A 26,866-nucleotide genomic window follows, 5' to 3' on the forward strand; every position below is an offset into this window, starting at 1 on the left:
TGAGCAAATCAAACACTCACCCCCAGTCAACTGATCTGGGTTTAATCCATCACCATTTTTTAGCCCACTCAGCCACCCCATTTTAGACATGGCTATATGCAAATCAGTCTGACCCTGTGCCTCATGGGAACAGTCCAGCCCGAACTGCCAAGCCGTGTCTTCCATGGACCGGAAACAAGCATCCTGGGACCGGTTTCGGATTCATAATCCTCATCAGCCAGGCTATCTTGAATCCAGTGGCCAAGTGAGCAAGGGACTCACGTCTGAGCATACCCTGCCACACTTAGGGCGAACAAAGCGATACAAAAGGGGATGATGGACGGAGCGTTTGAGCAAATCAAAAACTCATCCCCAGTCAACTGATCTGGGTTTAATCCATCACCATTCTTTAGCCCAGTCAGCCACCCCATTTCAGACATGGCTATATGCAAATCAGTCTGACTCTGTGCCTCATGGCAACAGTCCAGCCCGAACTGCCAAGCCATGTCTTCCATGGACCGGAAACAAGCATCCTGGGACCGGTTTCGGATTCATAATCCTCATCAGCCAGGCTATCTTGAATCCAGTGGCCAAGTGAGCAAGGGACTCACGTCTGAGCATACCCTGCCACACTTGGGGTGAACAAAGCGATACAAAAGGGGATGATGGACGGAGCGTTTGAGCAAATCAAACACTCACCCCCAGTCAACTGATCTGGGTTTAATCCATCACCATTCTTTAGCCCACTCAGCCACCCCATTTCAGATATGGCTATATGCAAATCAGTCTGACCCTCTGCCTCATGGGAACAGTTCAGCCCGAACTGCCAAGCCATGTCTTCCATGGACCGGAAACAAGCATCCTGGGACCGGTTTCGGATTCATAATCCTCATCAGCCAGGCTATCTTGAATCCAGTGGCCAAGTGAGCAAGGGACTCACGTCTGAGCATACCCTGCCACACTTAGGGCGAACAAAGCGATACAAAAGGGGATGATGGACGGAGCGTTTGAGCAAATCAAACACTCACCCCCAGTCAACTGATCTGGGTTTAATCCATCACCATTCTTTAGCCCACTCAGCCACCCCATTTCAGACATGGCTATAAGCAAATCAGTCTGACCCTGTGCCTCATGGGAACAGTCCAGCCCGAACTGCCAAGCCATGTCTTCCATGGACCGGAAACAAGCATCCTGGGACCGGTTTTGGATTCATAATCCTCATCAGCCAGGCTATCTTGAATCCAGTGGCCAAGTGAGCAAGGGACTCACGTCTGAGCATACCCTGCCAAACTTAGGGCAAACAAAGCGATACAAAAGGGGATGATGGACGGAGCGTTTGAGCAAATCAAACACTCACCCCCAGTCAACTGATCTGGGTTTAATCCATCACCATTCTTTAGCCCACTCAGCCACCCCATTTCAGACATGGCTATATGCAAATCAGTCTGACCCTGTGCCTCATGGGAACAGTCCAACCCGAACTGCCAAGCCATGTCTTCCATGGACCGGAAACAAGCATCCTGGGACCGGTTTCGGATTCATAATCCTCATCAGCCAGGCTATCTTGAATCCAGTGGCCAAGTGAGCAAGGGACTCACGTCTGAGCATACCCTGCCACACTTAGGGCGAACAAAGCGATACAAAAGGGGAGGATGGACGGAGCGTTTGAGCAAATCAAACACTCACCCCCAGTCAACTGATCTGGGTTTAATCCATCACCATTCTTTAGCCCGCTCAGCCACCCCATTTCAGACATGGCTATATGCAAATCAGTCTGACCCTGTGCCTCATGGGAACAGTCCAGCCCGAACTGCCAAGCCATGTCTTCCATGGACCGGAAACACGCATCCTGGGACCGGTTTCGGATTCATAATCCTCATCAGCCAGGCTATCTTGAATCCAGTGGCCAAGTGAGCAAGGGACTCACGTCTGAGCATACCCTGCCACACTTAGGGCGAACAAAGCGATACAGAAGGGGATGATGGAAGGAGCGTTTGAGCAAATCAAACACTCACCCCCAGTCAACTGATCTGGGTTTAATCCATCACCATTTTTTAGCCCACTCAGCCACCCCATTTTAGACATGGCTATATGCAAATCAGTCTGACCCTGTGCCTCATGGGAACAGTCCAGCCCGAACTGCCAAGCCGTGTCTTCCATGGACCGGAAACAAGCATCCTGGGACCGGTTTCGGATTCATAATCCTCATCAGCCAGGCTATCTTGAATCCAGTGGCCAAGTGAGCAAGGGACTCACGTCTGAGCATACCCTGCCACACTTAGGGCGAACAAAGCGATACAAAAGGGGATGATGGACGGAGCGTTTGAGCAAATCAAAAACTCATCCCCAGTCAACTGATCTGGGTTTAATCCATCACCATTCTTTAGCCCAGTCAGCCACCCCATTTCAGACATGGCTATATGCAAATCAGTCTGACTCTGTGCCTCATGGCAACAGTCCAGCCCGAACTGCCAAGCCATGTCTTCCATGGACCGGAAACAAGCATCCTGGGACCGGTTTCGGATTCATAATCCTCATCAGCCAGGCTATCTTGAATCCAGTGGCCAAGTGAGCAAGGGACTCATGTCTGAGCATACCCTGCCACACTTGGGGTGAACAAAGCGATACAAAAGGGGATGATGGACGGAGCGTTTGAGCAAATCAAACACTCACCCCCAGTCAACTGATCTGGGTTTAATCCATCACCATTCTTTAGCCCACTCAGCCACCCCATTTCAGATATGGCTATATGCAAATCAGTCTGACCCTCTGCCTCATGGGAATAGTTCAGCCCGAACTGCCAAGCCATGTCTTCCATGGACCGGAAACAAGCATCCTGGGACCGGTTTCGGATTCATAATCCTCATCAGCCAGGCTATCTTGAATCCAGTGGCCAAGTGAGCAAGGGACTCACGTCTGAGCATACCCTGCCACACTTAGGGCGAACAAAGCGATACAAAAGGGGATGATGGACGGAGCGTTTGAGCAAATCAAACACTCACCCCCAGTCAACTGATCTGGGTTTAATCCATCACCATTCTTTAGCCCACTCAGCCACCCCATTTCAGACATGGCTATAAGCAAATCAGTCTGACCCTGTGCCTCATGGCCCAGGGAACAGTCCAGCCCGAACTGCCAAGCCATGTCTTCCATGGACCGGAAACAAGCATCCTGGGACCGGTTTTGGATTCATAATCCTCATCAGCCAGGCTATCTTGAATCCAGTGGCCAAGTGAGCAAGGGACTCACGTCTGAGCATACCCTGCCAAACTTAGGGCAAACAAAGCGATACAAAAGGGGATGATGGACGGAGCGTTTGAGCAAATCAAACACTCACCCCCAGTCAACTGATCTGGGTTTAATCCATCACCATTCTTTAGCCCACTCAGCCACCCCATTTCAGACATGGCTATATGCAAATCAGTCTGACCCTGTGCCTCATGGGAACAGTCCAACCCGAACTGCCAAGCCATGTCTTCCATGGACCGGAAACAAGCATCCTGGGACCGGTTTCGGATTCATAATCCTCATCAGCCAGGCTATCTTGAATCCAGTGGCCAAGTGAGCAAGGGACTCACGTCTGAGCATACCCTGCCACACTTAGGGCGAACAAAGCGATACAAAAGGGGAGGATGGACGGAGCGTTTGAGCAAATCAAACACTCACCCCCAGTCAACTGATCTGGGTTTAATCCATCACCATTCTTTAGCCCGCTCAGCCACCCCATTTCAGACATGGCTATATGCAAATCAGTCTGACCCTGTGCCTCATGGGAACAGTCCAGCCCGAACTGCCAAGCCATGTCTTCCATGGACCGGAAACACGCATCCTGGGACCGGTTTCGGATTCATAATCCTCATCAGCCAGGCTATCTTGAATCCAGTGGCCAAGTGAGCAAGGGACTCACGTCTGAGCATACCCTGCCACACTTAGGGCGAACAAAGCGATACAAAAGGGGATGATGGAAGGAGCGTTTGAGCAAATCTAACACTCACCCCCAGTCAACTGATCTGGGTTTAATCCATCACCATTTTTTAGCCCACTCAGCCACCCCATTTTAGACATGGCTATATGCAAATCAGTCTGACCCTGTGCCTCATGGGAACAGTCCAGCCCGAACTGCCAAGCCGTGTCTTCCATGGACCGGAAACAAGCATCCTGGGACCGGTTTCGGATTCATAATCCTCATCAGCCAGGCTATCTTGAATCCAGTGGCCAAGTGAGCAAGGGACTCACGTCTGAGCATACCCTGCCACACTTAGGGCGAACAAAGCGATACAAAAGGGGATGATGGACGGAGCGTTTGAGCAAATCAAAAACTCATCCCCAGTCAACTGATCTGGGTTTAATCCATCACCATTCTTTAGCCCAGTCAGCCACCCCATTTCAGACATGGCTATATGCAAATCAGTCTGACTCTGTGCCTCATGGCAACAGTCCAGCCCGAACTGCCAAGCCATGTCTTCCATGGACCGGAAACAAGCATCCTGGGACCGGTTTCGGATTCATAATCCTCATCAGCCAGGCTATCTTGAATCCAGTGGCCAAGTGAGCAAGGGACTCATGTCTGAGCATACCCTGCCACACTTGGGGTGAACAAAGCGATACAAAAGGGGATGATGGACGGAGCGTTTGAGCAAATCAAACACTCACCCCCAGTCAACTGATCTGGGTTTAATCCATCACCATTCTTTAGCCCACTCAGCCACCCCATTTCAGACATGGCTATATGCAAATCAGTCTGACCCTCTGCCTCATGGGAACAGTCCAGCCCGAACTGCCAAGCCATGTCTTCCATGGACCGGAAACAAGCATCCTGGGACCGGTTTCGGATTCATAATCCTCATCAGCCAGGCTATCTTGAATCCAGTGGCCAAGTGAGCAAGGGACTCACGTCTGAGCATACCCTGCCACACTTAGGGCGAACAAAGCGATACAAAAGGGGATGATGGACGGAGTGTTTGAGCAAATCAAACACTCACCCCCAGTCAACTGATCTGGGTTTAATCCATCACCATTCTTTAGCCCACTCAGCCACCCCATTTCAGACATGGCTATAAGCAAATCAGTCTGACCCTGTGCCTCATGGGAACAGTCCAGCCCGAACTGCCAAGCCATGTCTTCCATGGACCGGAAACAAGCATCCTGGGACCGGTTTTGGATTCATAATCCTCATCAGCCAGGCTATCTTGAATCCAGTGGCCAAGTGAGCAAGGGACTCACGTCTGAGCATACCCTGCCAAACTTAGGGCAAACAAAGCGATACAAAAGGGGATCATGGACGGAGCGTTTGAGCAAATCAAACACTCACCCCCAGTCAACTGATCTGGTTTTAATCCATCACCATTCTTTAGCCCACTCAGCCACCCCATTTCAGACATGGCTATATGAAAATCAGTCTGACCCTGTGCCTCATGGGAACAGTCCAGCCCGAACTGCCAAGCCATGTCTTCCATGGACCGGAAACAAGCATCCTGGGACAGGTTCTGGATTCATAATCCTCATCAGCCAGGCTATCTTGAATCCAGTGGCCAAGTGAGCAAGGGACACACGTCTGAGCATACCCTGCCACACTTAGGGCGAACAAAGCAATACAAAAGGGGATGATGGACGGAGCGTTTGAGCAAATCAAACACTCACCCCCAGTCAACTGATCTGGGTTTAATCCATCACCATTCTTTAGCCCACTCAGCCACCCGATTTCAGGCATGGCTATATGCAAATCAGTCTGACCCTGTGCCTCATGGGAACAGTCCAGCCCGAACTGCCAAGCCATGTCTTCCATGGACCGGAAACACACATCCTGGGACCGGTTTCGGATTCATAATCCTCATCAGCCAGGCTATCTTGAATCCAGTGGCCAAGTGAGCAAGGGACTCACGTCTGAGCATACCCTGCCACACTTAGGGCGAACAAAGCGATACAAAAGGGGATGATGGAAGGAGCGTTTGAGCAAATCAAACACTCACCCCCAGTCAACTGATCTGGGTTTAATCCATCACCATTTTTTAGCCCACTCAGCCACCCCATTTCAGACATGGCTATATGCAAATCAGTCTGACCCTGTGCCTCATGGGAACAGTCCAGCCCGAACTGCCAAGCCATGTCTTCCATGGACCGGAAACAAGCATCCTGGGACCGGTTTCGGATTCATAATCCTCATCAGCCAGGCTATCTTGAATCCAGTGGCCAAGTGAGCAAGGGACTCACGTCTGAGCATACCCTGCCACACTTAGGGCGAACAAAGCGATACAAAAGGGGATGATGGACGGAGCGTTTGAGCAAATCAAAAACTCATCCCCAGTCAACTGATCTGGGTTTAATCCACCACCATTCTTTAGCCCAGTCAGCCACCCCATTTCAGACATGGCTATATGCAAATCAGTCTGACCCTATGCCTCATGACAACAGTCCAGCCCGAACTGCCAAGCCATGTCTTCCATGGACCGGAAACAAGCATCCTGGGACCGGTTTCGGATTCATAATCCTCATAAGCCAGGCTATCTTGAATCCAGTGGCCAAGTGAGCAAGGGACTCACGTCTGAGCATACCCTGCCACACTTAGGGCGAACAAAGCGATACAAAAGGGGATGATGGACGGAGCGTTTGAGCAAATCAAACACTCACCCCCAGTCAACTGATCTGGGTTTAATCCATCACCATTCTTTAGCCCACTCAGCCACCCCATTTCAGACATGGCTATTGCAAATCAGTCTGACCCTGTGCCTCATGGGAACAGTCCGGCCCGAACTGCCCCCTTTTGTACAGCTTTTGGCCGCCATAAGTGTGGCAGGGTATGCTCAGACGTGAGTCCCTTGCTCACTTTGTCACTGGATTCAAGCAAGCCGGGCTGAAGAAGGCTGCAATGCCAGAAACCGGTCCTCGGAGGCTTGTTTCCGGTCCAGGGAAGGCATGGCTTGGCACTTCGGGCTGGACTGTTCCCATGAGGCACAGGGTCAGACTGATTTGCATATAGCCATGCCTGAGCTGGGGTGGCAGAGTGGGCTAAAGAACGGTGATGGATTAAACCCAGATCTTTTGACTGGGTGTGAGTGTTTGATTGGTTCAGATGCTCCGTCCATCCCCACCCCCTTTTGTACCACTTTTGGCCGCCATAAGTGTGGCAGGGTATGCTCAGACGTGAGTCCCTTGCTCACTTTGTCACTGGATTCAAGCAAGCCGGGCTGAAGAAGGCTGCAATGCCAGAAACCGGTCCTCGGAGGCTTGTTTCCGGTCCAGGGAAGGCATGGCTTGGCACTTCGGGCTGGACTGTTCCCATGAGGCACAGGGTCAGACTGATTTGCATATAGCCATGTCTGAACTGGGGTGGCAGAGTGGGCTAAAGAACGGTGATGGATTAAACCCAGATCTTTTGACTGGGCGTGAGTGTTTGATTGGTTCAGATGCTCCGTCCATCACCACCCCCTTTTGTACCGCTTTTGGCCGCCATAAGTGTGGCAGGGTATGCTCAGACATGAGTCCCTTGCTCACTTTGTCACTGGATTCAAGCAAGCCGGGCTGAAGAAGGCTGCAATGCCAGAAACCGGTCCTCGGTGGCTTGTTTCCGGTCCAGGGAAGGCATGGCTTGGCAGTTCGGGCTGGACTGTTCCCATGAGGCACAGGGTCAGACTGATTTGCATATAGCCATGTCTGAACTGGGGTGGCAGAGTGGGCTAAAGAACGGTGATGGATTAAACCCAGATCGTTTGACTGGGTGTGAGTGTTTGATTGGTTCAGATGCTCCGTCCATCACCACCCCCTTTTGTACCCCTTTTTTGGCCGCCATAAGTGTGGCAGGGTATGCTCAGACGTGAGTCCCTTGCTCACTTTGTCACTGGATTCAAGCAAGCTGGGCTGAAGAAGGCTGCAATGCCAGAAACCGGTCCTCGGAGGCTTGTTTCCGTTCCAGGGAAGGCATGGCTTGGCAGTTCGGGCCGGACTGTTCCCATGAGGCACAGGGTCAGACTGATGTGCATATAGCCATGTCTGAACTGGGGTGGCAGAGTGGGCTAAAGAACGGTGATGGATTAAACCCAGATCTTTTGACTGGGTGTGTGTGTTTGATTGGTTCAGATGCTCCGTCCATCCCCACTCCCTTTTGTACAGCTTTTGGCCGCCATAAGTGTGGCAGGGTATGTTCAGACGTGAGTCCCTTGCTCACTTTGTCACTGGATTCAAGCAAGCCGGGCTGAAGAAGGCTGCAATGCCAGAAATCGGTCCTCGGAGGCTTGTTTCAGGTCCAGGGAAGGCATGGCTTGGCAGTTCGGGCTGGACTGTTCCCATGAGGCACAGGGTCAGACTGATTTGCATATAGCCATGTCTGAACTGGGGTGGCAGAGTGGGCTAAAGAACGGTGATGGATTAAACCCAGATCTTTTGACTGGGCGTGAGTGTTTGATTGGTTCAGATGCTCCGTCCATCACCACCCCCTTTTGTACCGCTTTTGGCCGCCATAAGTGTGGCAGGGTATGCTCAGACGTGAGTCCCTTGCTCACTTTGTCACTGGATTCAAGCAAGCCGGGCTGAAGAAGGCTGCAATGCCAGAAACCGGTCCTTGGAGGCTTGTTTCCGGTCCAGGGAAGGCATGGCTTGGCAGTTCGGGCTGGACTGTTCCCATGAGGCACAGGGTCAGACTGATCTGCATATAGACATGTCTGAACTGGGGTGGCGGAGTGGGCTAAAGAACGGTGATGGATTAAACCCAGATCTTTTGACTGGGTGTGAGTGTTTGATTGGTTCAGATGCTCCGTCCATCACCACCCCCTTTTGTACCGCTTTTGGCTGCCATAAGTGTAGCAGGGTATGCTCAGACGTGAGTCCCTTGCTCACTTTGTCACTGGATTCAAGCAAGCCGGGCTGAAGAAGGCTGCAATGCCAGAAACCGGTCCTCAGAAGATTGTTTCCGGTCCAGGGAAGGCATGGCTGGGCAGTTCGGGCTGGACTGTTCCCATGAGGCACAGGGTCAGACTGATTTGCATATAGCCATGTCTGAACTGGGGTGGCAGAGTGGGCTAAAGAACGGTGATGGATTAAACCCAGATCTTTTGACCGGGTGTGAGTGTTTGATTGGTTCAGATGCTCCGTCCATCACCACCCCCTTTTGTACCGCTTTTGGCCGCCATAAGTGTGGCAGGGTATGCTCAGACGTGAGTCCCTTGCTCACTTTGTCACTGGATTCAAGCAAGCCGGGCTGAAGAAGGCTGCAATGCCAGAAACCGGTCCTCGGAGGCTTGTTTCCGGTCCAGGGAAGGCATGGCTTGGCAGTTCGGGCTGGACTGTTCCCATGAGGCACAGGGTCAGACTGATTTGCATATGGCCATGTCTGAACTGGGGTGGCAGAGTGGGCTAAAGAACGGTGATGGATTAAACCCAGATCTTTTGACTGGGTGTGAGTGTTTGATTTGTTCAGATGCTCTGTCCATCACCACCCCCTTTTGTACCGCTTTTGGCCGCCATAAGTGTGGCAGGGTATGTTCAGACGTGAGTCCCTTGCTCACTTTGTCACTGGATTCAAGCAAGCCGTGCTGAAGAAGGCTGCAATGCCAGAAACCGGTCCTCGGAGGCTTGTTTCCGGTCCAGGGAAGGCATGGCTTGGCAGTTCGGGCTGGACTGTTCCCATGAGGCACAGGGTCAGACTGATTTGCATATAGCCATGTCTGAACTGGGGTGGCAGAGTGGGCTAAAGAACGGTGATGGATTAAACCCAGATCTTTTGACTGGGTGTGAGTGTTTGATTGGTTCAGATGCTCCGTCCATCACCACCCCCTTTTGTACCGCTTTTGGCCGCCATAAGTGTGGCAGGGTATGCTCAGACGTGAGTCCCTTGTTCACTTTGTCACTGGATTCAAGCAAGCCGTGTTGAAGAAGGCTGCAATGCCAGAAACCGGTCCTCGGAGGCTTGTTTCCGGTCCAGGGAAGGCATGGCTTGGCAGTTCGGGCTGGACTATTCCCATGAGGCACAGGGTCAGACTGATTTGCATATAGCCATGTCTGAACTGGTGTGGCAGAGTGGGCTAAAGAACGGTGATGGATTAAACCCACATCTTTTGACTGGGTGTGAGTGTTTGATTGGTTCAGATGCTCCGTCCATCACCACCCCCTTTTGTACCACATAGGTCCAGAGGCAACCTCCCCAAAGAGCAAGTATATAGAAGTACAGACCATAAAGGGGTCAGACGAAGAAGGTCAAAAATGTGATGACTCGGGGGCGACGAACATAAGTGTAAAATCCCCCTTACTTCCCCAGATGGTGGGTTCACCATCAGCTCATAATTTGGTCGCCCAACCAATTGAAGGAACTAACCCCTGGAATCCTGCTACCTGTATCTTTCCACCATCAGCTCATAATTTGGTCGCCCAACCAATTGAAGGAACTAACCCCTGGAATCCTGCTATCTGTATCTTTCCAACAGTCAGCAAAAAAGAACCCAATGTAAAATTTGACACGGAATCACTGATCCGGAGAGCACAAGTTTCCGGACCAGTCAAAAACATAGCTCTCATGACAAAACCGGGACCATCGCCAGAGAACCACAAATATGATCCCTGCGACACAACAGCTAATTTGGGACCATCAAATGAGAGAAAGCAGGGTCTACAAGCCCAGGGAGAGCAGGGTTCACAAGCCTATGATAGACATCAAAGCTTGGAAGGTGTAATAAACCATGAACAACGACAGGAGGCTATCACCGATGACGAGTATAAAACAATACTCTTCATTCCTGACTATAGATCTAAAGGCCGTGAGGATACTCTAAACCGAAGCAATATCCTTCGAGTGTTGAACTCGATTGCATCCTTAAGCACGCTTACAACCCAAAACTTGGAAACTCTAGAATTTACCACTATCAAACATCTATCTGAGCAGGAAATAACAAAAACAACTTGGAACACAGGAGAACTGAGGAAGAAAATCCTAAAGGAAGAAAACCAACTAAAAGTATGGGGGATTCGATTTAAACCATACCTCACGCCGGGATATCCGGTTCCACTACTCCGCAATCTCCAAGAAAAGGCTAATTCAACCACGAGCAAACGCCAGCCAGACATACTCAAAAAATCTATATTGAGAGGAGCACGCGGAAGTGCAGTTGAACGTAAGATCGGAGCAAGCCCTCCGGAAAAAAACAGGATCCCGCATCAAGATTGGGACTGGATTGCAAAAACAATCAACATCAGACCGTCTGGCCAATGACAATTTGACGAGAGAAACAGTAGCACCCCAATCACAAACCCGTTACTAAAACTGTGTTCCTGGAACATAAACGGATTAGGATCAAAAACGCCAAATAAAGATCTACTATCATACTTCCAGCAGTATGATCTAATTTTGTTACAGGAAACCTGGCTAGCAGAACCATTTCATCTTCAAGGCTACAAAACATTTCACCTCCCTGCAAGCAGAATTTCTAAATTTGGCCACGAGAAAGGTGGCTTAATGATATTCACTTCGATACAAACAATAAAAAATGCAAAAGAACTTCTCAACAAAAACACTTCGGGGATCGAAAACAGGATCATTGCAGTCCAGCTGGAAATAAAAATATCAGGAACCATTAGGCAGGAACTAACCCTGGTTAATATCTACCTGCACCCAAAAGGCCAAAAAAGTGGGGCTAAACACCTGGTGACAGAATTGACTAAACTAATAACAGAAGCGGAAAACTCGAACCTTATTGTCTCAGGAGACTTTAATATGTTCCTTTCGAAGTCATCCGGTAAGAATCCGCCAATGGAAGAACATCTACTGACAAGGGGGATTCCCACACTGGAAGTGTGTCCATGGGGCAGTTTGACAAATCTATCAAAAAGATTAATGGAAGACTTGTCAAACCTGGGCTTGATTTCGATAAATGGCCAATCGACGGGGAACAGACCACAAGCGGCAACTTTTCACAACACTTCCGCCAGCTCGGTGATCGACTACACCTTCCTATCTTTCTCAATGTTCACATTAGTTCAAGCCTTTAAAATAGGCACACTCGACTGCAGAGACCATCAACCGCAAGAACTGACACTAAGGGCTCAAGGGACAGCTCTAACATTCTCCACCAATGGCCCAAAGTTACTGACCACAAAAAAATGCAAAAGAATCAAGTGCAACACCAATGACCCAGAGCGACTAGCAAAAGAAGCGAAGCTGTGCTGGGAAAGTGTCGCAGACTTGAATGTTGGTCATATTACTGCCTGAGAGTCCTTCTTGAAAAACTTCGGCTGTTTGAATGTTAAGTCCAATCCCTCTCGAGAAAACGACATACGGACAGACCAAAAAACAACCACCCGTACCAGTACCGACTCAAAAACTTAATCTCAGACTCTTCTATTCTCTAATTTAAGGGCAACAAAAACGGCCATAAACAGAACACTCCGCGAGCTGCGGAAAGCTAGGAGTGATAGCAACCTATTGACCAACCTGAGATCATTAAAGTGTCAAAAGAACAAAATCCTGTGGCGAATCAAGCAGGAGTCCACTGAACAAACTTGGGCCAAACTGCTGTATGATTCAAAAAACAACAGTGCAAGATTCTGGAAAACTATCAATCAAATAGAGAATCCGAACGCCCACGGCGTGAATTCCTGCATCACTGAGGACACGTGTTAGATTTTCTGTTCAAACACTTTAATGACAAAGGCCAATGCAAAAACCAACAAAGCCCTAAATTTTGTCGGGCAAATCTGATGGCTCCAAAGCCTCTAGTCGAAGAGTCCAACTTCCCAGGCTCAACCGTCCAGTTAAAGGGTCGAATCGCAAAAGGCCAGAAGGAGGGAACTCCAGGTCCAAATGGAATTCCTCCCATCCTCTATAAGCAAGATCCAACTTACTGGGCTGAACAATTGCTTCCCCTTTTTGTGGAAACCTGGAGGACCGAACAACTCCCATCCTCCTGGAGGGGTTCAATAATTGCCCCAATCTACAAAAAGGGCAACAAGAACGAGGCAAAGTATTATAGGCTTATAGCCCTTATAGATATAGACGATAAATACTTCTCGGGGCTTCTCTTGGAAGAACTAACAGCATGGGTGTCACGCAAAAAACTGATCCCCATCAATCAGACCGGCTTTCAAAAAAATCTGGGAACCACGACAAACATCCTAGCCCTCTCCTTGCTGATAGATGCCACTATCAAACAGAAAAAGCCACTATATGTGTGTTACATCGACTGTTCAGCTGCATTTGACAGCATTGATAGAGAAAAATTATGGTCAAAACTCTCAAGGTGGGGAGTGGACCCCAAATTGCTGAAACCACTGATGTTACTACATACAGATACCTGGATCCAAGTAAAACTGGGGGCCGGCAACCGTCTGTCCAAAGAAATACCAACTACTAAAGGGCTGAAACAGGGGTGCGTCCTCGCACCGTCCCTGTTCAACCTTTTTATGGCCGACCTCTCCAAAGATCTGGATAACTGCAACCACCATGCCCCAAAGCAAGGGGGTTTTACGCTGTCTAACCTACTATACGCGGACAACTTGATACTAATCAGTCAAACACCAGTAGGCTTGCAACACCTCATCAACACCACAAGCAAATTTGCCGGAAAGAACGGGTTACGTGTAAACACGGAAAAATCGAAGGTGATGGCACTAAATCAAAAATCAAAAAAGCAAATATTCCAATGGACCCTTCAGGAGAACAAAATGGAAATAGTTCAAGAATATAAGTATTTGGGCATCATTTTTGATTCAAATGGCTCCTTCAAGCGACAAGAAACAGCAATAAGGAACAGAGGGACTTCACTGGCCATCGCATTAAAAAGCATCAAAAACAAAATAACGGGCCCAAACTTAACTCCCTTGCTAGACTTATTTCGTAGAAACTGCTGCCGTCAATAACATATGGTAGTGAATGTATGAGAGGGAAGGACGAGATCATCTTAGACAACGTGGTAAGCAAAACATTGCGAATACTATTCACGCTCCCTCCATACACCTCCCCAGCACAGCTAAGGCTCGAGTTTGGCCTACAGAAGCAGCAAATTGCACGTAAAGGCGCATACGTAAAATGCTGGTACAAAGTAAAGAACGCTGAAACAGACTCCCTGAATGCTCATCTCTGGAGAGAGATGGAAACAAACAAGGACTCCCCCGCAATGGTGTACCTCCAAGCAGCCATTGACTCCCTGGTGCTAAAAGATCTTTGGGTCTCGAGTTGTACTCACAATTGCTTCAAGCGCCTTGTCAACAAATCTGTGAAAACAATCTCGTTGGAAGAGGTAAAAGCAGCACTAACCAAGAGGTCCCATGGGTGGTTTGTGATTCAAGGCTACACCAGTGCCTCACCACAGCCATATCTCTGTACCGGCTTTTCAAGGAAGGCGAAGGAAGACTTTTTATGGTTGAGGATGGGGGTAATACCATCCAAAGTTCATCTCCTCCCCTGGATGCGACTGGACTGTAATCCCGAGTGTAGGCTCTGTGATAACGCAGAGGAGGATGTCCTGCACCTGCTGTGTAGCTGTAAAGCTCTAGATAGTGCCCGAAAAAACCTACTAACACCGCTCTGGAATCAAAGACGTGTGCGCACTTGCAGACAAGCCCTGCTGATGAGCTTCAAGGGAGAAGACATTCAACTAGCCAGCAGGCTAGTGCGCTTTATGAAAATAGTCAATACGGCCCTAAACCAAGAGGCCAGTAACTAAACTTAAACTACTGTGACTAGTTTTCGCAATCTAAGACGATTTTCTTCTGATAACTAAAGTCACTACTGATCGCGAAGGACCTTTTCTATTAACGGACAGTACCGCACTAGCTGCACGGCTTCTTTTTCTTTTTTTTAAATTTTTTTCTAAAAGTGTTTTTTAATTGCTCGCAAAATTGTTATATTCACATTACAGCTTCCTTCTTGTTTTTACTGAGTAATTGCAAAGATTTTAATTAATCATGCAATAAAGATTATTATTATTAATATTAATACTACAATTCAGTAGTTTCCACACTCACTGACAAAAGGATTCAATCCCCTTTGGGGAATTCCTCCGCATTAGACGCAACTGTACTAACCTAGTTGATTATCAAACACATGGCGTACTACTTAAACAGAGACTAATAAATCGAGGCTATCCACATCGCCTCATACGCCAAGCCTTCAAAAGAACAACATTTTACGATAGGGATGCTCTCTTGAGGGGCACCAGACGATAACCAAATGGTAAAATTACTTGTGTCATCAATCATTCCTCGTTGAACTATAAAATCAAAAATGCCATCAACAAAAATTGGCGGATTCTGGAAATTGAGGGTGAGGAGACACATTTTCCCAATATATATAATATATATAGGAACCTCAGGGATCTGTTGGTTCATACTAGAAATAAACCCAGACCAGAGGATATTCAAACAACATTGACAGGTTGTCCAGTCATTCTAGGAAACCACAAATGTGGTTCATGCCACGCATGTGATGCAGCAATGACAACAGACCATCTCTGTTATAACAGCATAAATATTAAATTGAGATCGCTTACCAATTGTAGAAGCAGTAACATCATCTACTTACTACTATGCCCTTGTGGACTAGCCTATATAGGCGAGACGGGCTGGGAGTTCCGGACCCGTTTCAGTGAACACAAGTCCGCAATAAGAACTAAAAGAATTACAGCTCCAATAGTACAACACTGTTTAGAGGTTAATCATAAAGAATGCGAACTGAAATGGTGTATACTAAAAAAGGTGCATAATAAATTGGGCCAATTGATGGAGATCACTCGTAAGAAATGAGAAAGCTTCTGGATCTTTCATCTTGACTGCATCCGAAAAGGATTAAACGAGGAAATATCATGGTATGTGACTAAGAATTCCTGATAAGAGACGTTTGGACAGAGAAATATTAATCCTCTATCACACAGTCTTCTACCTGTCACATTACTGTAAATGTAGAGATAATTGCATCTATACTTGATCAATAAGTTAGATTTAGCTGTAAGTAATTCCTCACTCTGAACCAACAGTCTGTCAAACTGTATGAGTAATAAAGCTATGTACGGATTTTGTAGGGTGTATATATGAATCACCTTCTGACAGAGACTGCCAATCCAAAGTGTTACTAAGATGCAGAGTTAATTTGTTTGGGATCCTGAGAGATTTTTTGTACATCATGGTAAATACATGATTAGCAAGACAATATACTTATAGTTGGCAAAGGTTGGTCGTGTCATATTTATAGATGTCAAATATATTCAATATTATTCTTAGTGAAATTATTAGGTAAGACACCGATCTCTTTTTCCAAATATATGTATTTAAATGGGTAATAAAACTAGAGGGAAATAGATTTAACCTCTGTCACATTTCACCACTACAAAATGGCGCTCATTAATACAAGTACATCACATTTCCGTGGTCGTCCGTTCTCGATGTTGTGGGTAACGGAGCCACGTGATGATCAATTTCACGCCATGGCATTCGATTTAAACACGGAACGGCATCACAGGAAAAGTGCTGGCGTTTTTCGAGCGGACTGAAATATACAACCCCTTACGAAAAATACAGGGTAAGCATAACATTGCGCGAAGGTAGAACTCGCTTTTTTATTCCAAATGTTGCCGTCTTCGTGATTCTCTTACATGGTGAGAGAAGACACGTTTTCATGGACAATAGTTAATTTAACTTGGGAAACTGATGCCTTATTATCGTGATGGTGTCTCTCCCCCTTCTGACTATATAAAAAAAACACTTGGTGTAGGAACGTTATAATCAGATAGGTGGTAGGCTGCCGGTGTTGGAAACGTTTGCAGTGATTAACTTCTCGAGGCTTCGAGCAAGACATATTCATATTAATACTTGACGTGTATCGTCTTACTTTTTTTAGGTAAAACTTAAAAAGGTGATATCTTCCCTGATTGTGACAAACAGTATTATGACAAAAGAGATACATGCAGAGCCTAAATGAATACAATATAAAAGGTTAGTGTGTAGTTGTCCAACCCTTCAGTTTTTTTAAAACATCTTTATTTAAATAAACTTGTCTTAACTTACATAATGATGTACATTTTAGAAATACATGTTGGAGAGGAGAGTTGTTTAAAAGCTGAAAAAGTGAGGACGCTCTGAGAATAGCTTGGATTAAAGATCACGGTTACGATATGTGGTAAGATTTAATTCTTAGTTGTTCACTGCTAAGCTAGCCTCATTTAGATCTATGTCTCTGAGACAAAATGTACTTCTATTGTAGGAGCCTAATTTAACATGAAGCTCTCTGGGACAGGTCACGTGGCTTATAGTCACATTAACTGAAGAGTAAGTACAATTCTTTGTATCAGCATTATAATTAGATAGAATCATGCAATAGCAACCAACCAGGTTCCTCGATATGATAATATCCTTTTGTATTAGAGTGTTAGGACATGAGAGGTCTGGCTATGTACCATGAAAGCAATCGCTCTTCTCTTTGTCTCTAGTAGAGAGACCCACGAAGTGTAGGTGGAGTCTTTTCCTGAATAGCCAATAAATATTAGATTTCTTTCTGTGTAAATGGTTTTGACTTTGAGTGCTATTTGTAGAACATGTGTGCCTATGTACTCCAACTAAGTCATAAAATTGTAGAAAAGAAATGTTGTAAATGACTGTCCTTCTTTAATTGTTTTGATTAAGGGTATGCGCAACAAGTTGTGTTTGTTATTACAGATATCCTGTATCCACCCAAGAAGCAGAAAGTGATTCTGTCGAGGTCCTGAAGAAGGTGGTACAAGCCCACCGAAACGCGCGTCGACCTGGCGTGTAATCCCACATAACATTCTATGGTTGGTACTCAGTCAGAGTTGCTCTCTGTTAAACCTATTGTACAGAAGGAGTTGTTAGTTGTTATATGTATTGTATGCAAGTGTATGGATGATTGACTGGTGAATGTGATTTATGTGTGGATATCAGGTTTTTTTATGAAGTTGTTGTATAGTATAAAAAAATGAAAAAAATATACCATGATGATGAAATATGTTTTTATATCTGTCCTAATTGCCTAAAATAAGTACAATGAATTTGTAAACAAAGAAATGATGGTATAAGAAAAAAATACAAAAAAAGTTTTTGTGATACATATACACTTACTTTTTTCTTTTAAAAAAAGAAAATAAAATTTGATAAATATATGAACACTTGTTGTTGGCATATTTTGAAGGACTTGTCATAATTATTGCGAACTAAGATACAATGGTCAAAATATGAAAGCCACAAGGGAAATTGCTACTTTTTGTTCTGATATTTTCCCCTCTTTTCCCTGGCTATAAGTAAATTGAGAGGGGGTCCCCATTTTCATTCTAGTGCACTGTAGCGTATTCCAATCCTGATGTTAGCATTCTTAGAGCCACCACAGGAAGCTTCTGCTCCTGTCGGAATGGACACTGGCTCTATACCAGGCTTACAGGCATCTAGTGCTTCTTCAGCAAGGGCTCTGGGAACCAGAGAAGATCACCATTGCTCCATTGACCTGATCCAAGAGGTGTTACAGGGACCGTCATCTACAAAGGCAATTTACAGTGATGTTGTGACTCCCACACAGGACACATAAACATTTGGCTCTCCGTGTAAAGGGAACAATTTGGCCTTTTTTCAAAAACAAGCTAAATTGGAATTTGAAAACATCATTTTTCTTTTATTTTTCCTCTTTTGATCTTACTAAGCACTAAGGCTTTCAGCGTGCGAAGTTGGTATAACAGTGTATTGACTATTTAGAGGACTTATAGAGCTTTTTAACTTTCACATCATTTTTTAACACATTTCATGTTTTTAGATATTATTATACTCATATTTTAGCAATGTCTTTTTATGCTTTTTAAACAGGCATATTTTGTTATTTTGTTGTCCAGTCAAATGAGGAGTGCATGTTATGAACCCCAATGTACCCCTATATAGGCCTGGTAAGTTGCACAACATTTTACCTACATTTGTTCTACCATTGTTCTACATAACAGGTATAGCACTGACCTTTTATCTAGTTAGGTGCTGCATACATTTTGTGTGGTTTCCTCCGAAAACTAGACTCATTTATTATGCATGAGTATTCTCAGTATCACAGCAGGATTACCATCTGCATATTTAACTCTATATAAAGGTCACCACTATCGTCATCCTTGACCGACATACCCACAGTACCATGACACATCTTGGTAGAACCTCTGAGGATACCTTTCGGGTATATAAGCACCACATCTTCACTGGGCAAACCAGAGGAGAAAGAAACATACATGCTGACACGAGACGCTGAAGCCTCTGCATACAGACACTCCAGGACGCAGTGTTCTAACATCCCTAGTGGGGTGTCAAACTCGAGACCAAGAATATGTCTTTCGCTCTTTCACATCAGGACATGGGGTTGGCTCTTTCCCATGGTGATTCTTGGCTATTAACCTACCTTTTGCTAGGTACACCTAGGTACATCTAGTTAGGGTTAGCATCATAGAAGTAAGCAATATTACTGTTATGTGTTTATATGCCTGCATATATTCACTGTTTGGCACTATTGTAGAATTCTGCCTTTTATTTACTCTGTTGGTGCTTGTATTCATCTATATCTTTTTTTTCAGAGCTTTATATAGGGCAAATTTGACCCAAAGGTATCAGGCATCAGAGAGCTTTACATGAGCACCAGTTGCTTACACAAGAACACATTCATTTTAGTTAGGCAAGGGGAGATTAAATGATATTCCCAGAATCACTGGATGTTGAGCGTCATTGCTGAAACTCAAAGCCAGTTTCCCAGATTAGAGAGCGTCCGCCCATCGCCGTTAGGCTACATCCTCTCTCCAATATCTGTTTCTGTTTCATGGTTGTTGCAGCACATGTATTTTATACTAGAATGACGCTGGTTCAATAAATACTTATTGAAAACGTCCGCGCCGTTTATTCTGTGTATCTCTCTGGGACAAAGGGAGCATGAGTGACTGAGCAAAAAATACTTTACTGTTCCCACAATCCCTGAGGGGCCAGGGTTGTCATGTTCGATAGTTGCCAAAAACTATTCGCTCCTTGGTAAGGTAGTAGGGCTTATAGTGGCACTGTGAACTGGTTGGTCCACAGACTAACATATCCTTTTGGGGTGTCTGGAATCAGTCTGGACATCAATCCCTTAGTTTATGTTGTCTAAACATGCAGATCCTATATAGATTTGTGGGAACTACACAACACTTCCAGTACATAATACTATGTTTAGAATAACTTTAAACCTTTCCCCCTTTGTGTGTGTGCTGTACAGTGTAAGACACATGCAAAGTTGAAAAAAAGGAGAAATGAAATTCATTGCGCCTATTTGAAATGGGCACAGATTTTTGGTGCGTAACCCTGTCTACTTTTTTAAGTAATTAGGGATTTGTGCCAGAAACCTTGGGTGGTTGGTGCTAACTAATGCAAAGCAGCACTATGTGCTGTTTTGCGCTACGTCCAAGTGATTTTCTAGCACAACACAAGTTCTGCAATCGGAAAGTAAATAGTCAAAAAAAAGATTTTGCATCAATTTGCGTCACTTTTGCGACGCAAACAGGTCAAAATTTTAGGAAACATACCCCTACATGTTCACATTGGGTAATAGGTGCTCAAACACCAATGGCATTCTCCAGTGCATAGGAGCTTATATGGAAACGACTTGAGATCTCCATGTTTTAACAGTATTTTCAGTACAGACAATACGGGGCAACACATGCCGTGGTATTTATTATACCTCACCCCCCTACCCATATAATACAGGGCTACTCATAACGAAGGCCTAAGAGCTTTGGAAGATCGGCGGAAAGTATCTCTTTTCGTATAGTTTTTAGACTCTAGTGCTTCTATTTCAGAGCCAGTAAACACAAGATTTTTTTTTTTAAAGTTCTTTGTACATAGCATTTTCGAGCGAGTCATGGAAGTAAACACCAAAGAGGCAAGTTTGCTTTAGCATTCAAACAGTCTAATCATACATTTAACACTGTTCATCACAGCTAATTGGTAGAGAAAGTAGTTATTAAGCGGTTTGGAACGGATTCATTTTTCTGTTTCACTTATTTCTTAGGCCAATTTGGGCGTTTATTATATTAGTGGAAGGCTGTGCTCTTGTAGTGGTTAATGATTCCTCAGCATCATTAGTAAATATGCTCTTAGGGTGATGGGGAAAGGTTTATTAAACCCTTACAATATAATCAGTGGGATACTCAAAGAATTGAGACGAAATGAACGGTAAATTAGACAACCTAATTGTACGTTTAAAGGAACACAATTTTTGTCATTATATGTATTGCTTTAAGGTGAACTTTATTAACTGAATGGGCAGGATGTCATTTGATTATACTCAGCTTGTACATTCAAAATTGATTTTGAAAATACAATAAAAACAATCATAAAATATGATCGTTTTATATCGGAGATCATATCTGAAGTGCAAATGCATCCATAAGCGTTTTTCTGCTACAGGACACTGCTTACATTGTATAAGCATGCTTTTACCTATTAGAAAATTCTATTACCAGGAAGAGGGAGCTCCTCCTGTGAAAATATAATGCTGCTTCTGACTTGTATCTTATTGACAGCACAATTCCAAGATATAACCACGAGGAAAAGGTCGCACCCAAACTGACTGGAGTGGCTACTCCGCTGTTTGAGATATGGCAGCTCCACAGAAAGTGAAAGGTGAGTTAAGGCCTAATTAACCCAGACAAACGCATAATTAATTGTGAGAAATAAGAAAAAGTGCTATACAAATGGCGTATAGTAAATATGCATAGTGCACCCCACAGAATACAGAACACCATGGGGCCTAAATATCGAGGCCTAAATATTGAGGAGCAAAGCTTCGGGGTGTTCGGTTAAATGTGGGCTGAGAAAACGGGGATTTCACAAAAAGCATCTTTCACTTGAATTTTTCTATAGGATGTTGAGACACAATTAAAAGGCAAAGCACCTAAGTGCTTTCGATTTGATGTAAATCTATTCATGTGGCAACAGCCATCTAAACACTCGATACTCAGTCCTGAGTCCTCAAAAAAAGGTTAAAAAAAGACATAAGTTGGCAGGGTAGAGATTTCACCTGGTGCCAAAAATGTTTTTATAATTTGCCACTAACTCATGCTACTACTTTAAAAAAATCAAGAGTACACTTCGGCCCAGGGACGGTTTCAAACATTCTTTTGGGTGGGTTGGCAAATGGACTCCACTCCCTGAGCATCTGGCATGGCCGAAGGACCCTCTTTCCTGAGGCTGACATGACCCCAGGGATACTCACGGCCGCCCCCCCCCCTGAGTCTCAATATACCCCGGGGCCTAATTCCATTAAAAAGGGGAATTAGGCGCACAACTCCCTTCTCCATGCCTTACTAGGCCCCAGGGACCCCATCACCAGGGCCGATCTTAACTCAAAGGGGAAGGGGAGCAAGTACTCCCTCCCTGATACTGTGCAGACTCTGGTGAATCCATCTCCCTGGGGCTGCCTCAATTACTGTGTCCCAAGGAGATCACCCTGGGACACAGCAGTTTCCCTGCCTGCAATAGCATGGGCAGGAAACATATGTCTGCTTCCACCTTGCAGTTGCATTTTAACGCTCTCACCCGGTGGGAGCAGGCATGCCTTCTCTGCCTCTAGTGGGCAGAAAAACACACCTTGCTCCCAGTGGGAGCAAACAAAAACTGCTGCTCCAACTGGGGGGGGGGGGCAATACTGGCCCACACAGCACCCAGGATGTTCCCAGGGGCTCCCCACACAGCCGACTACGTACTGTGTGTAAGCACTATAAGAACCAGGGGATGGGGTCTCTGGGGCCCCTATAGGCTCAGAGAGGGGGAAGCTAGACCTCCTACCCATCTACATGATTAAAGCATTAGGATGCAGTCTTTACGGCCTGTGGATGGTCTCAAAGGGTGACTGCATGCTCCTTCCCCTTAAACTATATGTTTTGGCCCCACATGATAGGGCACCCGGGGCCACTATTGGATTGGGGAGTGGGGCCAAGCCCCCCTCCCTGTAATTAAAAGATGGCCCTCTGGGATAGTAACTCCGGGGCCCTTTGTGACTCGAGGAGGGGGCAGCAAGTCCCCCTCTCCTTTAGAAATATCTTTTGGTACCAAAGGGGATGGGGGTCCCATGGCCACTACTAACCCCAGGTAAGGTGCTGTGTACATCCCTCCCCTGAGGTAAAAAGAAAATGTTCCAATGACCTTAGTGACTCATAGAGGGGAACCGTGTGTCCTTTCCCCTTAATAGAAAAACAAAGACCCTGGGGTATTGGGCATTAACTATTTATTAAAATAGCAGCAGGTCCAAGAGGAAGAGTAGCATGGGGAGACAGAGGGATAAAACATACCAACTAATTGATTGCAACACAAAGTTCTGACATCAGCAGTGAAAGCATACATCCCTTCCAAACAAACTCAGTGAGACCAAAATGTTCTTTGGGAGGTACAAACACAAGAATGAAGAGAAGCAGGGGACCGAAATAGATTAGCAAGTCATGGGATCATGAGAAATAGGTGGACCAAATAAACCGTTTTTAATTATGGTTCTAATAATCACATCAATTATGACAGACAGGATGTCATGTGTCAAGATTCAGGACCTAACAGTCCTTCTCTTGATCCAGCCTGACGGGTTTCCTTTCAAATAATTTTTTTTTCTTTTACCACCATCATCCTCTGCATTGCACCCTCCCTCCTTCTGCTCTCTCACATTACCTGCTGCATACCATTCACCTTTCCCCTATCGTTCCATTGATTTCTCTACAAATTCCTTCAGCTCTTCTTTTCTTCTATCTTATTTGTTCAATGTACTTACATTCTTTCAACGTTTGCCTCCTTTCTCATTATCTCTCTCTCTCACACTCGCATTCTCCTCCTTCTCTTCACCTTTCTATCACTGGACCAGTGTTTTGCTTTTGCATGAAGTATCCAGAGTAGAAATATTGTTATCTGGGGGGGCGTGGCTTGGCGCCGACGGTGATGGCGGCGCCCTTGTGAGGCTCTGCGGATGAGCCGGGGAGCTCGGTGTTCCCAGTGCACCTTGTCCTGAATGGCGGCTCCTTTTCAACGTCGGAGCATTCCGGGACACTGCTGAGCCGCTTCCGACAGCACTTTGAGGCTGGAGGACGGAGAACTTCATTCCGTAAGTTTTCCGGTCTCGGCCACGGCTGCGTCCGCCATTTTAGGAGGGCGCGCGGACGTTGCTTCAACTGCCGGCTCATGTAGCCCCTTCATTAACGGCATGCTCTTCTCTTCATAAACGGTGCCTCAATCACTTCCACATCCAAATGGATTTTACTAACCTGGAACTGTGATTGATATTTAAGGGTTGTGCGTGTTTATTGCATTTTTCCTTCCTGACCGCCATTTTGTGTATTTTTACATGCTTCATCACAATTAATTGGCGTGGGATTGCTTCTTGCTTATACCTGGACGCCTCCCTTCTACATTATTCTCCACAGCGCTTCCTCTGGATATGGACATGCCTCTGCTATTAATTTGGTGATTACTACCATGTTTTTCAGCATGACGGAGCGCTCCTCTATATTTCTTTACCTGTGTCATTTTGCTCTGTAACAGACCCCTAGCATTTTACAATTTTACTACCTATGCAGCACTATTTTGTTGTATTGACCATATTCTGCTTGATTTCGTCATACAAGAAGTGCGCAAAGCTCCTCCTCATGGTTCCTACTTAACGTCACTGCTTCAGTGCCTTGTCTCTATACCAGCGCATCCATACCAAGCTGTCGTCTCCTCTGGCATAGCTCTTTCTGGAACGTTGTTGTGGTTTTCTCATTGACATTCATTAATTTTGCCGCAAACTGTCATCTCTTGCTGTTTGTTACCTGGGCAGATTAAGGACTATGTCGCAGTCTTCTCGTGTCTCAAAACCTGCAATTTTAAAGAACTCTAAAGTTTTTTCTGCCTTATCCAAATTGGACGTGCCTATTGATTCCTCTGGCTCGGATGCAAGTATGGATCCCTCTCAGTCTACGCTACTGAAAACCAATACTAAAAGGCATAGACAGAATCCTCCCTCACCTCCTAACCTATCAACGCCTGTCTCAATGGAACTTTTATTAGAAGAAATAAGATCTTTTCGTCCTTTTTTAGAGGAAATTGCAGCTCTACGTCCCTTTATGGAAGAGACCAATGTAAAGCTTCAAACCCTCACTGATAATTGGACACATATTGATACGAGAGTGTCCTCAGTTGAGCAAGCAGTTTCTTCCCTTCAAGAGACCTCCTCTAAGGTGCCACATCTGGCCTCTCAAGTATCCTCTCTTCAAAAGCAGGTGGAGGAGTTAGAGAATAGGAATAGACGAAACAACCTCCGCATTTATGGCCTGGCAGAAGGCCTTGAGACTTCAGATCCGCTTGCCTTTTTCCGGTCCTTTCTTCCTAAGTTGCTCCGTATGCCAGAAGGTACTACTCTCAACATCCAACGTGCCCATCGACTTGGTCGCCCATCCACTTCTTCCTCCTCTTCACAAAGACCTCGAGGAGTTATTCTTTACTTTTTGGAGTATACAGACCTTCTTAAAGTCCTAACAGCTGCCAAATCATCCCCCAACTTGTCATGGTCTGGTTCTTCCTTATTTTTTGCCCAGGATTACGCAAAAGCAACGGCAAATAGAAGGAAAGCTTTCCTAAATATGAGAGGAGACCTCCGTTCAATGGGAGCCAGATATGGTCTATATCATCCCTGTCTATTCAAAGTCACATATAACAACAACACCACGACCTACGAAGATCCAGTCCAGCTACAGAGCTTCATTAATGCACACAAGACTTCAGCAATGGACTCATCCTCTTCAGCTCCTGGTTGAGATAATATCTTTTGCTTTTTGCTTCGTCATTTCCTGTTTCATGTTCTCAGTCTTTTTGTTCCGTTTTTTATTCGTATTTTAACTGTTTTTTCTCCCACCTGTTTTTTCAGGACCTCTGCCTTGTCTGATGATGTCTCCCCGGTTCCCTGCCTAGCCGATCCTGGTTGCGTCGACTCACCTATATGGTTCCATCCTCCCTCTTCTCCATCTCGTTCTCTTCCTATGTAGGTACGTTTTTCCCTTACCTTTTCCCTGTGTCTTTCTTTTTGTTTTTCATTCATTGCACATGTACTCAACTTTCTTGTTCTTTCTCCTCGTTCTCTACTTCATTCTTTTCTTCTTCGTACTATTTTAATCTCATATATTTCCTCCTTTCTTTCCTCCTTCTCGCTTTCATTGCAAATTCCTTTTCCTTTTTACTCATGGGTTGCTATTTTTGTCTCATTTATTTTGTATTCATTGACCTACTCTACCTGTTATGTCTCTGAACATTGTTTCATGGAATGTCAAGGGTATAAATTCCCCAATTAAGCGTCAACGTATCTTATCACACCTTGCCAAATTGAATATTGACATTGCATTTCTCCAAGAAACTCACCTTTCTGATGTAGAATCTGCTAAGTTACGTAGAGGTTGGGTGGGTGAGGTTTTTTATTCACAAGGTGATGGTAAGGGAAATGGGGTCGCAATTTTATGTCGCAGGTCACTCCCTTTTACCGTACTTACCCAAGAGTCTGATACCGGTGGTAGATGGACACATGTCAGACTATCACTTAGAGGTGTTCCAATCTCTCTCCTTAATGTTTATGGTCCCACAACTGGTGAACCCCTTTTTTGGGCTCAATTTTCCCCACGTATCACACAATTCATGGATGATAACTTTATTCTTGCTGGGGACTGTAATCAAACCCTGGATCCATTTATTGACAGGAACTCTACTGTTACCTATGTTCCTAATAAACCACATAAACTTTTTTCACAAGCCATATCCCAGCACAAACTTGTTGACTCTTGGCATCTTTGTAACCCGACCCTGCGGGAATATACCTTTTACTCTCCGTCCCACGGATCCCAGTCGCGGATTGACTATATTTTTATCTCTCATACCCTTACTCACACACTCACTGCCGCTGAAATTGGTC

Source organism: Lissotriton helveticus, chromosome 10 (assembly GCF_964261635.1).
Source record: "Lissotriton helveticus chromosome 10, aLisHel1.1, whole genome shotgun sequence".
In the NCBI taxonomy this organism is placed as follows: domain Eukaryota; kingdom Metazoa; phylum Chordata; class Amphibia; order Caudata; family Salamandridae; genus Lissotriton; species Lissotriton helveticus.